General features: G+C 39.8%; 1 long non-coding RNA gene across 1 annotated transcript; it reads right to left on the bottom strand.

Moving 5' to 3' along the window:
- Positions 1-266: 266 nt before the first annotated feature.
- On the bottom strand, positions 267-8758 carry LOC106609868 (uncharacterized). Its single transcript, XR_006762138.1, has 4 exons — positions 7729-8758; positions 3016-3177; positions 2542-2631; positions 267-2322 (listed from the first exon to the last, which is right to left on the bottom strand). It is a non-coding gene; the product is annotated as an uncharacterized lncRNA (long non-coding RNA).
- Positions 8759-9354: the final 596 nt, after the last annotated feature.

The following is a 9354-nucleotide window of genomic DNA, read 5'->3' as shown; positions in this document are numbered from 1 at the left end:
ATAAGGTCAGGGTAGGAAGTGTCAGTTATCCCGTGAGAGCTTTTGTTTCCTGAAAATACTACAGTGTTTTAGGTGTCAAGTTTATGGGCATGTTGCAGCAGTGTGTAGGAGGGAGATGCCTAGATGTGAGAAGTGTGCAGGAGGGCATAAGACGATGGAATGTGTGGTATCGGTGGGACAAGTTATGCATGTTAGTTGTGGGGGTGCCCATGGGGCTGGAGATCGGAGGTGTCTAGTGAGAGAAAGGCAGATTGAGGTTGCCAGGGTTATGTATTTAACCTTTATTTAACTAGGCAAGTCAGTTAAGAACCAATTCTTATTTACAATGATGGCCTAGAGTAGTACAGAAAGTGTTGTATGCCAAAGCAGTGAAGATTGGTAGTGGAAGATGGGTACAGGGTGAGGGATCCTGAGAGGATTCCTGTGAGTAGGCAGAGACCGAGAAAGAGTGATGGGAAGAACATGTGCTTCAGTAAGGTTGGCTTTTTCGCATTTATAGCCATGGTTCTCAATTGTACTGCAGAAATGGATCGAAAGTCACAGAAAATACTGGTTGTGGTGGCAGCGGCAGAGGAGTACTTGGGATTGCGAGGATTTACTACGAAGTTGGATGCGATCCGCCAACCAAATCCCAAAGAAGAAGGTAGCAGGTTAGGATAATTAACGTGGCATGTTAGTAGAATGAGGTTAAGGTTAGGAAAGGTGTTAGGCTTAGCTAAAATGCGTAGCAGGTTTGGATAATTAACGTGGCAGGTTAGGAGAATGACGGTATTAAGGTTAGCTAAAATGCTACGGTTTTCAACAATCTACTTGTCGTGCAGCCCACACACAAAATGGTCAAGTGGCAACAAATCTGCCCAATTAGCTGATTCGCTTTCCATACACCCACTTCTGTTGACACGCCCACTTTCAGACACTCCACGTATGCAGTGCATGACCCATGATACTCCAGATTGGACATTTGCATCTGCTTCTTTGTTTTGCAGTCAAGATAAACAGTGCAATATCGCCACCTATCGTACTGGAGGCAACAGTGTTTACTTTGTTTTGGCTCGACCTCTCCTCCAGAGCTATTATCCATAACACCTAAATGCCATAATACACTTGCTAGCTCACTTAACACCCCAAACAAATATAAGTCTATTAATAATACTAGTATTTATAATTTTGAGTACAACTTATAAAGGCATTAAATAGCATTCATAAAGGCTTCATAAACACTACATAAATACTTCACAAATAGTCTATAACCATATGTCATACTCTACAAATGGTGTGTGAACATACATATTGAGTTATGTCACATTTGGCAATTCACTCTACAGTGGCAATGGGTATGTAACCCTTCATAGAGTACGACAAACACTTATAGATGATTTGTGAATGTAGTACTTGGTTTAAAGTGGGACCGATATTTACATTTTTATTACCGTAACAATACTTATTTAATCCCAACTATCCAAGCACCTGTTGCCAAATTGGAATCATCAACCCATAACTAACATCTCCATGTGAAGACAGTAGCAATAAAAATAATAAAGTAATACAAAAAATGAAAGTTTAGATAAAGGCTACAGAGGCAGATAACCAAGAATGGAAAAGATGGCTGTATTACGTGGAGATAATTGGACAAAAAAGGTTGCATAATTAAGAACATTTGGTGAAGACAAACAAATCCTGACTAAAATCTTATGGACTAGTCCAATGAAAACTATTTTGATTTACAATTAACATACAAAAGTACATTACAAATATATTTCTCACAATCCCCATATAAAAATACCAAGTAGTGAGATTTATGTTCCTTGAAAATATTTACAGGATCATGCATGTCTACAGGTTTTTTACAGGTAAAAAAGGAATACAATCTTATAAAGATACATTCATCAACGAAACACTCAAGGATGTTGTTTATATGAGTCGGGTAGAATACTACTCTTACTGCTGCGATATGTCGGAAGTGTAAAACAATGGTCATTTACATTTTTGTTGTTTAATTTCAAATAGTGAAACACCAGAGAGCTCTGCTACCCACAGTCAGAAGCAGTCAAGTGAGCTGCAATGATTTATGAGTAATGAGTCCATTTCCTGTGACCTCATAACTAATCAGAGAGTAGTCCAATGTGAGGAAAGTCTGATGAACATTGTATTTCTGTTCTGGTAAAGGTTCAGGTCAGTCAGCCCATGGCATGTAGTCCAAAGACAACCAGTCGGAAATCAACATGGCTGAAGGCGCAACAGTGGTGTAAAACATCCTCAGGGCAGGTCCGCAAGTTGAGGATAGAAACAGACTATGTCCCTCTAGTATGGCAAGCAGAGGACCTGTGAAGGAAGGAGCAACACAAATAATTTAATCATCAAGTGCGCTTTCGGTGTGATAAGAACCATCATGTTTTTGAGCATTTACAGTGGCAAGCTAATTTGTAGAAAGTTGTATAAATATTTATTGTATGTGCAAGCAGCTAACTGTCCCTAGCTAAGTAATGATTCATAGAGGTCCACACAGTGACTATGACACGTACAGTCACAAGTTTACCATACCTTATCATGATTAAGAAGTTTTCTCCTCAAGTGTTGCGGACCTGGAACACCCCACTGCACCAGACTAGATGACCAGACCATTTCCTATACCTAAAATACAACAGGATAATGCTTTGTCCTTTTTTCCAGAAATTGAACTTTGTCTTTAGCCTTTCCCAACCCCCCAAAACACACGTGCAGAGGCACCAGGTCAGCCGCAGCACACCACACATGGAACATTTTAGGGCCCATATGTGCCCAGCTAAAAGGCACAACACTAGTACACAGAGGTCAGCTGGGAAATGACACTAGACACCCTTCAGTAACTGATTCACATTTCAAACCTCTAGGCTGACTGCCGCCAAGGAATATGTAATTCAATAATTTCTCGAGTCGTGTTTAACTACTATTGTCATACATTATAAATAATTAGAAATGACTGGATATCTTTGTCTTTCACAACAGACTCTGAATAATTTGTGTCTGACGACAAACCTTAAAACACCTTCTGCGCCTTGAGGTCAGTCAGCCCATCGACTGACAGGAAAAAAATAAATGGCTGAAGGTGTAACAGTGGTGTTCAACATCCTCAGGGCAGGTCAACAAGTTGAGAACAGAATCAGACTTCACATCCCGTAATTGTTTCAAGCAGAGGATCTGTGAATAAACATAAGGAGCAGAGCCAAAGATGATCATGTTTCATGAATATTCAAACCGGCAGGAAAGTTAGTAGACAGTACAAAAAAATAAGTGGAACTCACAACAAAAAAGACACTACTAATACATTTTTGAGGATCACAAACTGGACCCTGAAAAGAGCTGTTGTACACCCAGATTCAAATAACATGCATCAAGTTGAAAGAGAAGCACACGCATCACCTGTGAATACATATGTATGAAATGATTAGATCAAGCAAATTAATAAAATAAAATGAATAACCTCATTGACCTCCAGTCATGAGAGGATATGAATATCCACTTCATCCCGGCCTAGTGACAGTGTTAATCATTGTAAAAAGATATCAAATCCCAAGTCACAGCATTACTTGCATATATTTTGATCCAGAAACTGTCTCCCCACCAGTGATACATAAATCAGAGGAACAATGTGGAATGTTTCATATCACCACATGGTTGACTCTACACTGTAGAGGTAAAAATACTACATGCAGTCTTGACTGATCATTGAGAACAGCATGACTGGCTTCATCACTGCTTGGTACGGTACTGCAAGGCACTAGGGTACTGCAGACAGCCCAGTACATCACTAGGCCCGAGCTCCATACCAGGACCTCTATACCAGGTGGTGTCAGAGAAAGATTCCAACCACCCAAGTCATAGACTGTTCTCTCTGCTACCGCACGGCAAGCGGTACTGATGCACTAATTCTGAAACCAACAGGACCCTGAACAGCTTCTACCCCCAAGCCATAAGCTAAATAGTTCGTTAAATAGTTAACCAAATAGCTACCTGAACTTACTTTTTTTTAACTCATCACATACGCTGCTGCTACTGTTTACTATCGGTCACTTTATTCCTAGTTATATGTACATACAGTATATACCTCAATTACCTCATATCCCTGCACATCAACTTGGTACTGGTACCCCTTGTATATAGCCATGCTATCGTTACTCATTGTGTATCTATTATTACATGTTTCACTTTTCTATTATTTCTAGGGATGCACGGTATATCGGTAAGCATATCGGAATTGGCCGATATTAGCTACAAATGCCAACATCGGCCCGATGTCTAGTTTAACGCCAATGTGCAAAATTGATGTCAAAGCTGACGTGGGTACAGTGGGGGAAAAAAGTATTTGATCCACTGCTGATTGTGTACGTTTGCCCACTTACAAAGAAATGATCAGTCTATAATTTTAATAGTAGGTTTATTTGAACAGTGAGAGACAGAATAAGAAAAAAATCCAGACAAGCGCATGTCAAAAATGTTATAAAATGATTTGCATTTAATGAGGGAAATAAGTATTTGACCCCTCTGCAAAACATGACTTAGTACTTGGTGGCAAAACCCTTGTTGGCAATCACAGAGGTCAGACGTTTCTTGTAGTTGGCCACCAGGTTTGCACACATCTCAGGAGGGATTTTGTCCCACTCCTCTTTGCAGATCTTCTCCAAGTCATTAAAATGAAAATCAATTTATAACATTTTTGACATGTGTTTTTCTGGATATTTTTGTTGTTATTCTGTCTCTCACTGTTCAAATAAAACTACCATTAAAATTATAGACTGATCCTTTCTTTGTCAGTGGGCAAACGTACAAAATCAGCAGGGGATCAAATACTTTTTCCCCCCACTGTACCTATATAACGTATGTAGATGATGTAATGATGCCACGAAAAATACAGCACTACACATGCAACACAGCATTCCTAACCAAGCCCACAACGTCAGCTGTGTGGATCTATTTTGAAGTTTTAAAGGAAGATAACAAAAAGGCCATATGCAACATTTGTGCTGCTATTATTTCCCGAGGAGGGGAGAAAGTGAAATCTTTCAATACCAGATCTAATTACTCATTGGAAAGTGCATCACCCCCCTACTTAGAACAAAAGCATAACAAAACTAAGCGCACACTTCCAACAACTAAACATGTTCAAGTCAAGCAGTCATTTGAAAGACTAAGAAAATTCCAGCGAGACAACTTAAAGGCGAAATCCATTCACGCCAAGATAATGGAATTCATTGCCCTTGACCATCAACCGTTCTCTGTCATGGATGATGTTGGCTTTTGCCGAACTGGTTCGAGCACCTCGAGCCCCGGTACACACTACCAAGTAGGCGCTATTTTTCAGATGTTGCCCTACCGGAGTTACACAGTATTGTTGAAACGCACATCCATGAGCTACTTGCTATGGGCGTCACTGCTATTAGCTTCACGAATGACATTTGGACCAGCGATGTTAGCCTCATGAGCATGCTGAGTCTGACAGCACAGTGGGTCGACAAGGATTTCGTAATGCAGAAGAAACACCTTTAACTTCTCTAGGGTAGGGGGCAGTATTCAGAAATTCAGATGAATAACGTGCCCAAATTAAACTGCCTGCTTCTCGAGCCCGGAAGATAGGATATGCATATTATTAGTAGATTTGGATAGATAAAACTCTGAAGTTTCTAAAACTGTTTGAATGATGTCTGTGAGTATAACAGAACTCATATGGCAGGCAAAAACCTGAGAAAGAAATCCAACCAGGAAGTGACTTGTAGTTTTTCCTATCTAATCCCTATCGAAACTACAGTGTCTGTGGGGTCATTTTGCACTTCCTAAGGCTTCCATTGGCTGTCAACAGTCTTTAGAAACTTGTTTCATGCGTCTACTGTTACTGGGCAGAGAATAGGAGCTCAGTCAATCAGTGGACTGCCTGGGACCAGTGAGTTGTTTACTGCGCAGGCAGGCAAGCACGCCCTTCCTTCTTTTTCCTCTGTAATGAATACGCTATTGTCCGGTTGGAATATTATCAACGTTTTATGTTAAAAAGACCCAAAGGATTGATTGTAAACATCGTTTGACATGTTTCTACTAACGGTAATGGAACCATTTGACTTTTCGTCTCTGGTTTTACACTCACGCGTTATGCCTTTGGATTTGTGATCTGAACGCGTGAACAAAAGGAGGTATTTGGACATAAATATGGAGTTTTTCGAACAAAAATAACATTTCTTGTGGAAGTGGGAGTCCTGGGAGTGCATTCCAACGAAGATCAGCAAAGGTAAGGGAATATTTATAATACTAATTCTGAGTTTATTGACTCCAGAACTTGGCGGGTAACTGTATAGCTTGCTTTGATGGCTGAGCTCTGTACTCAGAATACTGAAAAATGTGCTTTCGCCGTAAAGCTATTTTAAAATCTGACACAGCGGTTACATTAAGGAGAAGTGTATCTATAATTCTTTCAATAACTGTTGTAAATTTTATCAACGTTTATGATGAGTATTTTTGTAAATTGATGTGCTCATTCACCGGAGGTTTGGTGGGAATACATTTTCTGAACATCACGCGCCAATGTAAAATGCGGTTTATGGATATAAATATGAACTTTATCGAACAAAATATACATGTATTTTGTAACACTGAGTCCTGGGAGTGTCATCTGATGAAGATCATCAAAGGTTAGTGATGAATTTTAGCTGTATTTCTGGTTTTTGTGACGCCTCTCCTTGCTTGGAAAATGGCTGTGTGGTTTTTCTTGTTTAGGCGCTGTCCTAACATAATCTAATTTTATGCTTTCGCCGTAAAGCCTTTTTGAAATCGGACACTGTGGTTGGATTAAGGAGGATCTTTAAAATGGTGTATAATACTTGTGTGTTTGAGAAATTTGAATTATGAGATTTTTGTTGTTTTGAATTTGCCGCCCTGCTATTTCACTGGCTGTTGATAGTGTGTACCGCGGGTGGGACGGTCACGTCCCACATACCCAAGAGAGGTTAACCTGACCCTCCTCTCCAGGCAGTTCTTGCTGCAAGAGTGGCCCTCTTTTACAAGCAACATGTGCTAGTTGAAGCATTCAAGGTATGGCATGAGTGTGACAATCTTTTGATGAGAATATTTCAGGCCAGTGTTGCCCAACACTTTTTCCTGTTGAACTACCACTCTGTTGGCTCTTGTTTAATGTGTACATATCTTAGTTTTTCATGTATTTCAGAGGTTGGACAAGCTGACAGCAATGACAAAGCTGGCCTCACAGTTTGATGAGTGGGGGCAGCTCTACCCCTGCCAAAGCCAGATAGCAGCAATCACACTGACTATACCAGTGTCTTCCGTTAATTGTGAGAGGGACTTCTCTGCAATGAAACGAGTAAGAACATTTAAATGTGAAAGTAGATGCTCTTTGTCCCTCTCCCTTTGAGTTTTTTCCTTTTAAAAAGTCACCAGAACCTAGGTTCAGAGTACTTATACATATTAAGTTTTACAGGGAGGTCCCCAGAACACACAAAAAAAGGGGGACCCCCCCACCCCTGCTAAGTTTTCCCCCACAGCTAACAACATTTCCAGAGGAAACACTGGTACACACAGTCACTGGTTAAACTTCAATAAGAATCTCTCATGGTGGACATCACAAACCTGGAACTCGGCCTGCAGAAAGACAGAATGCATTGTCATAGTAAACAAAACAAAAAACAGAAGAAACTAAATAGCTACTTAATTGAAACAGTGAATAGTTTTCGAAGTGAATGAAGCTCTCACCTTATGCTAATTATTTGATGTTTATATCTAAAAGCATGTTCTTCCTGAAGTCTACAGTAATGTGGAAGGTTGAATGCTGCAGCAGATACAAAAGCACTGCAGTCCAGTGTGCATTTGTCCTAATGAAAACATCTTGATCTCCAACAAAAATATAGAGATAAAACAGGCTCTCAAAAATGGATAACGAAAATATGATTTAAAAATGTATTTAAAAACAATTAAAACAAAGCATGACTCATTTTGACAGTGGAAAAGTTGACAACTTTCAGAGCCTTGCTCTCCATCTTGTTTCTATTTAAGTTGACCATTCAAGTAGGCAATTCAATGGTCATACAAAAAGTGAGGGGGAAAAATGGTCCAGAAATCAGCTAATAACACAAAAAAAACGACTGGTCTCCTTTCAAAATGATCATGTTATTTTTTTCATAAACATGACCAGGCATCAAAAGGGAATAGAAGGCCAAGGGAATCTGCAAATTCAACTATTGCCTCTACACTTTTCCTGACAGCACACTTCCTGAAAAACCTCTACATTGGATTTCAAACAATATAAAAACAGGTAAGCACGTGGAACCATTCACATGTGGTACCAAATGGATAAGCGTTATTCGACATTCAACATTTACTGACACCACGTTTGAACATATTTAGGCTATACAGTATACCACAAAATAGGTATATAATGTAACTATATTATACTTGTATCTACTTGTCTGAACTCATCTGAGGTTGCATTGCTGTTTATCTTTCACCAGTCTAAACACAAAAGCTAAGGTGCTAGAAAAAATAGCACATTCCATGCATTTTTTGAAAGATGCCATGCTATTAAAAGGTTCTGCACTGTGGTTCATTAGTAAATAGATAAATTAAAATTAAAAAATACATATCCTGTCTCATGTCTATTCCTTTACCATTTCCATTCTTCTGCAGGTGTGGCAGAGAGCTTTTCTTCTTCCTTTGCCTACACTGTCTGGAATGTTTTCCTCATTGACACTATTTTTGGTTCATCCAAAAGGACAGCCATTCCCAAGTGTGATTCTTCTTGCACATGTCCATGCCTTCAATGGCAATACTGACTGCATTTGACTTAGCTTTTGCAATTGATCTAATATTGCCAAATCCTTCCTGAATCGATCATTTTTCTTTGACAGGAGCTCTGGTTCGACTGGAAGCATCATAGAACATACCTTCAGAAAACTGGCTAGGATCAACTCAACAATCTGAACAGTCAACTCAAAAAAGTCTGTGTCGGTCCACATGGTAAGCCTGTCAAACACAAGGTTCTTGGGTACATCAATGTCATCAAACAAGCATGCATTTCCTTTAACAAGGTCTCTCCCATCTTCCTGCCATTCCTTAAGTTTGGTAACAAGGGTTTGGTATCTTTCTTCCATCTCCAACACGTTTCCCTTCAAAGTTAAGGCTCTCCAGAGAGGATCAATGATAAGCTTGGAAACCAGACCCAGAGCTCTGCATCCGGCCTTGAACTGTTGAACCTCCAAATCAGCAACAACTGCAGCAAGCAAACTACTCTCAGCTCCGTACGTACTGGTAAACTCAACCAAATCATCATGGATGCTACACACTCCAGCAGAATTATGAAACAGACCATCAATTCTGTGTCCA

This window comes from Salmo salar, chromosome ssa26, assembly GCF_905237065.1.
Source record: "Salmo salar chromosome ssa26, Ssal_v3.1, whole genome shotgun sequence".
Classification (NCBI taxonomy): Eukaryota; Metazoa; Chordata; class Actinopteri; order Salmoniformes; family Salmonidae; genus Salmo; species Salmo salar.
The sequence above is the reverse complement of the archived record's forward strand: the minus strand, read 5'-3'. Positions and strand labels throughout refer to the sequence as shown.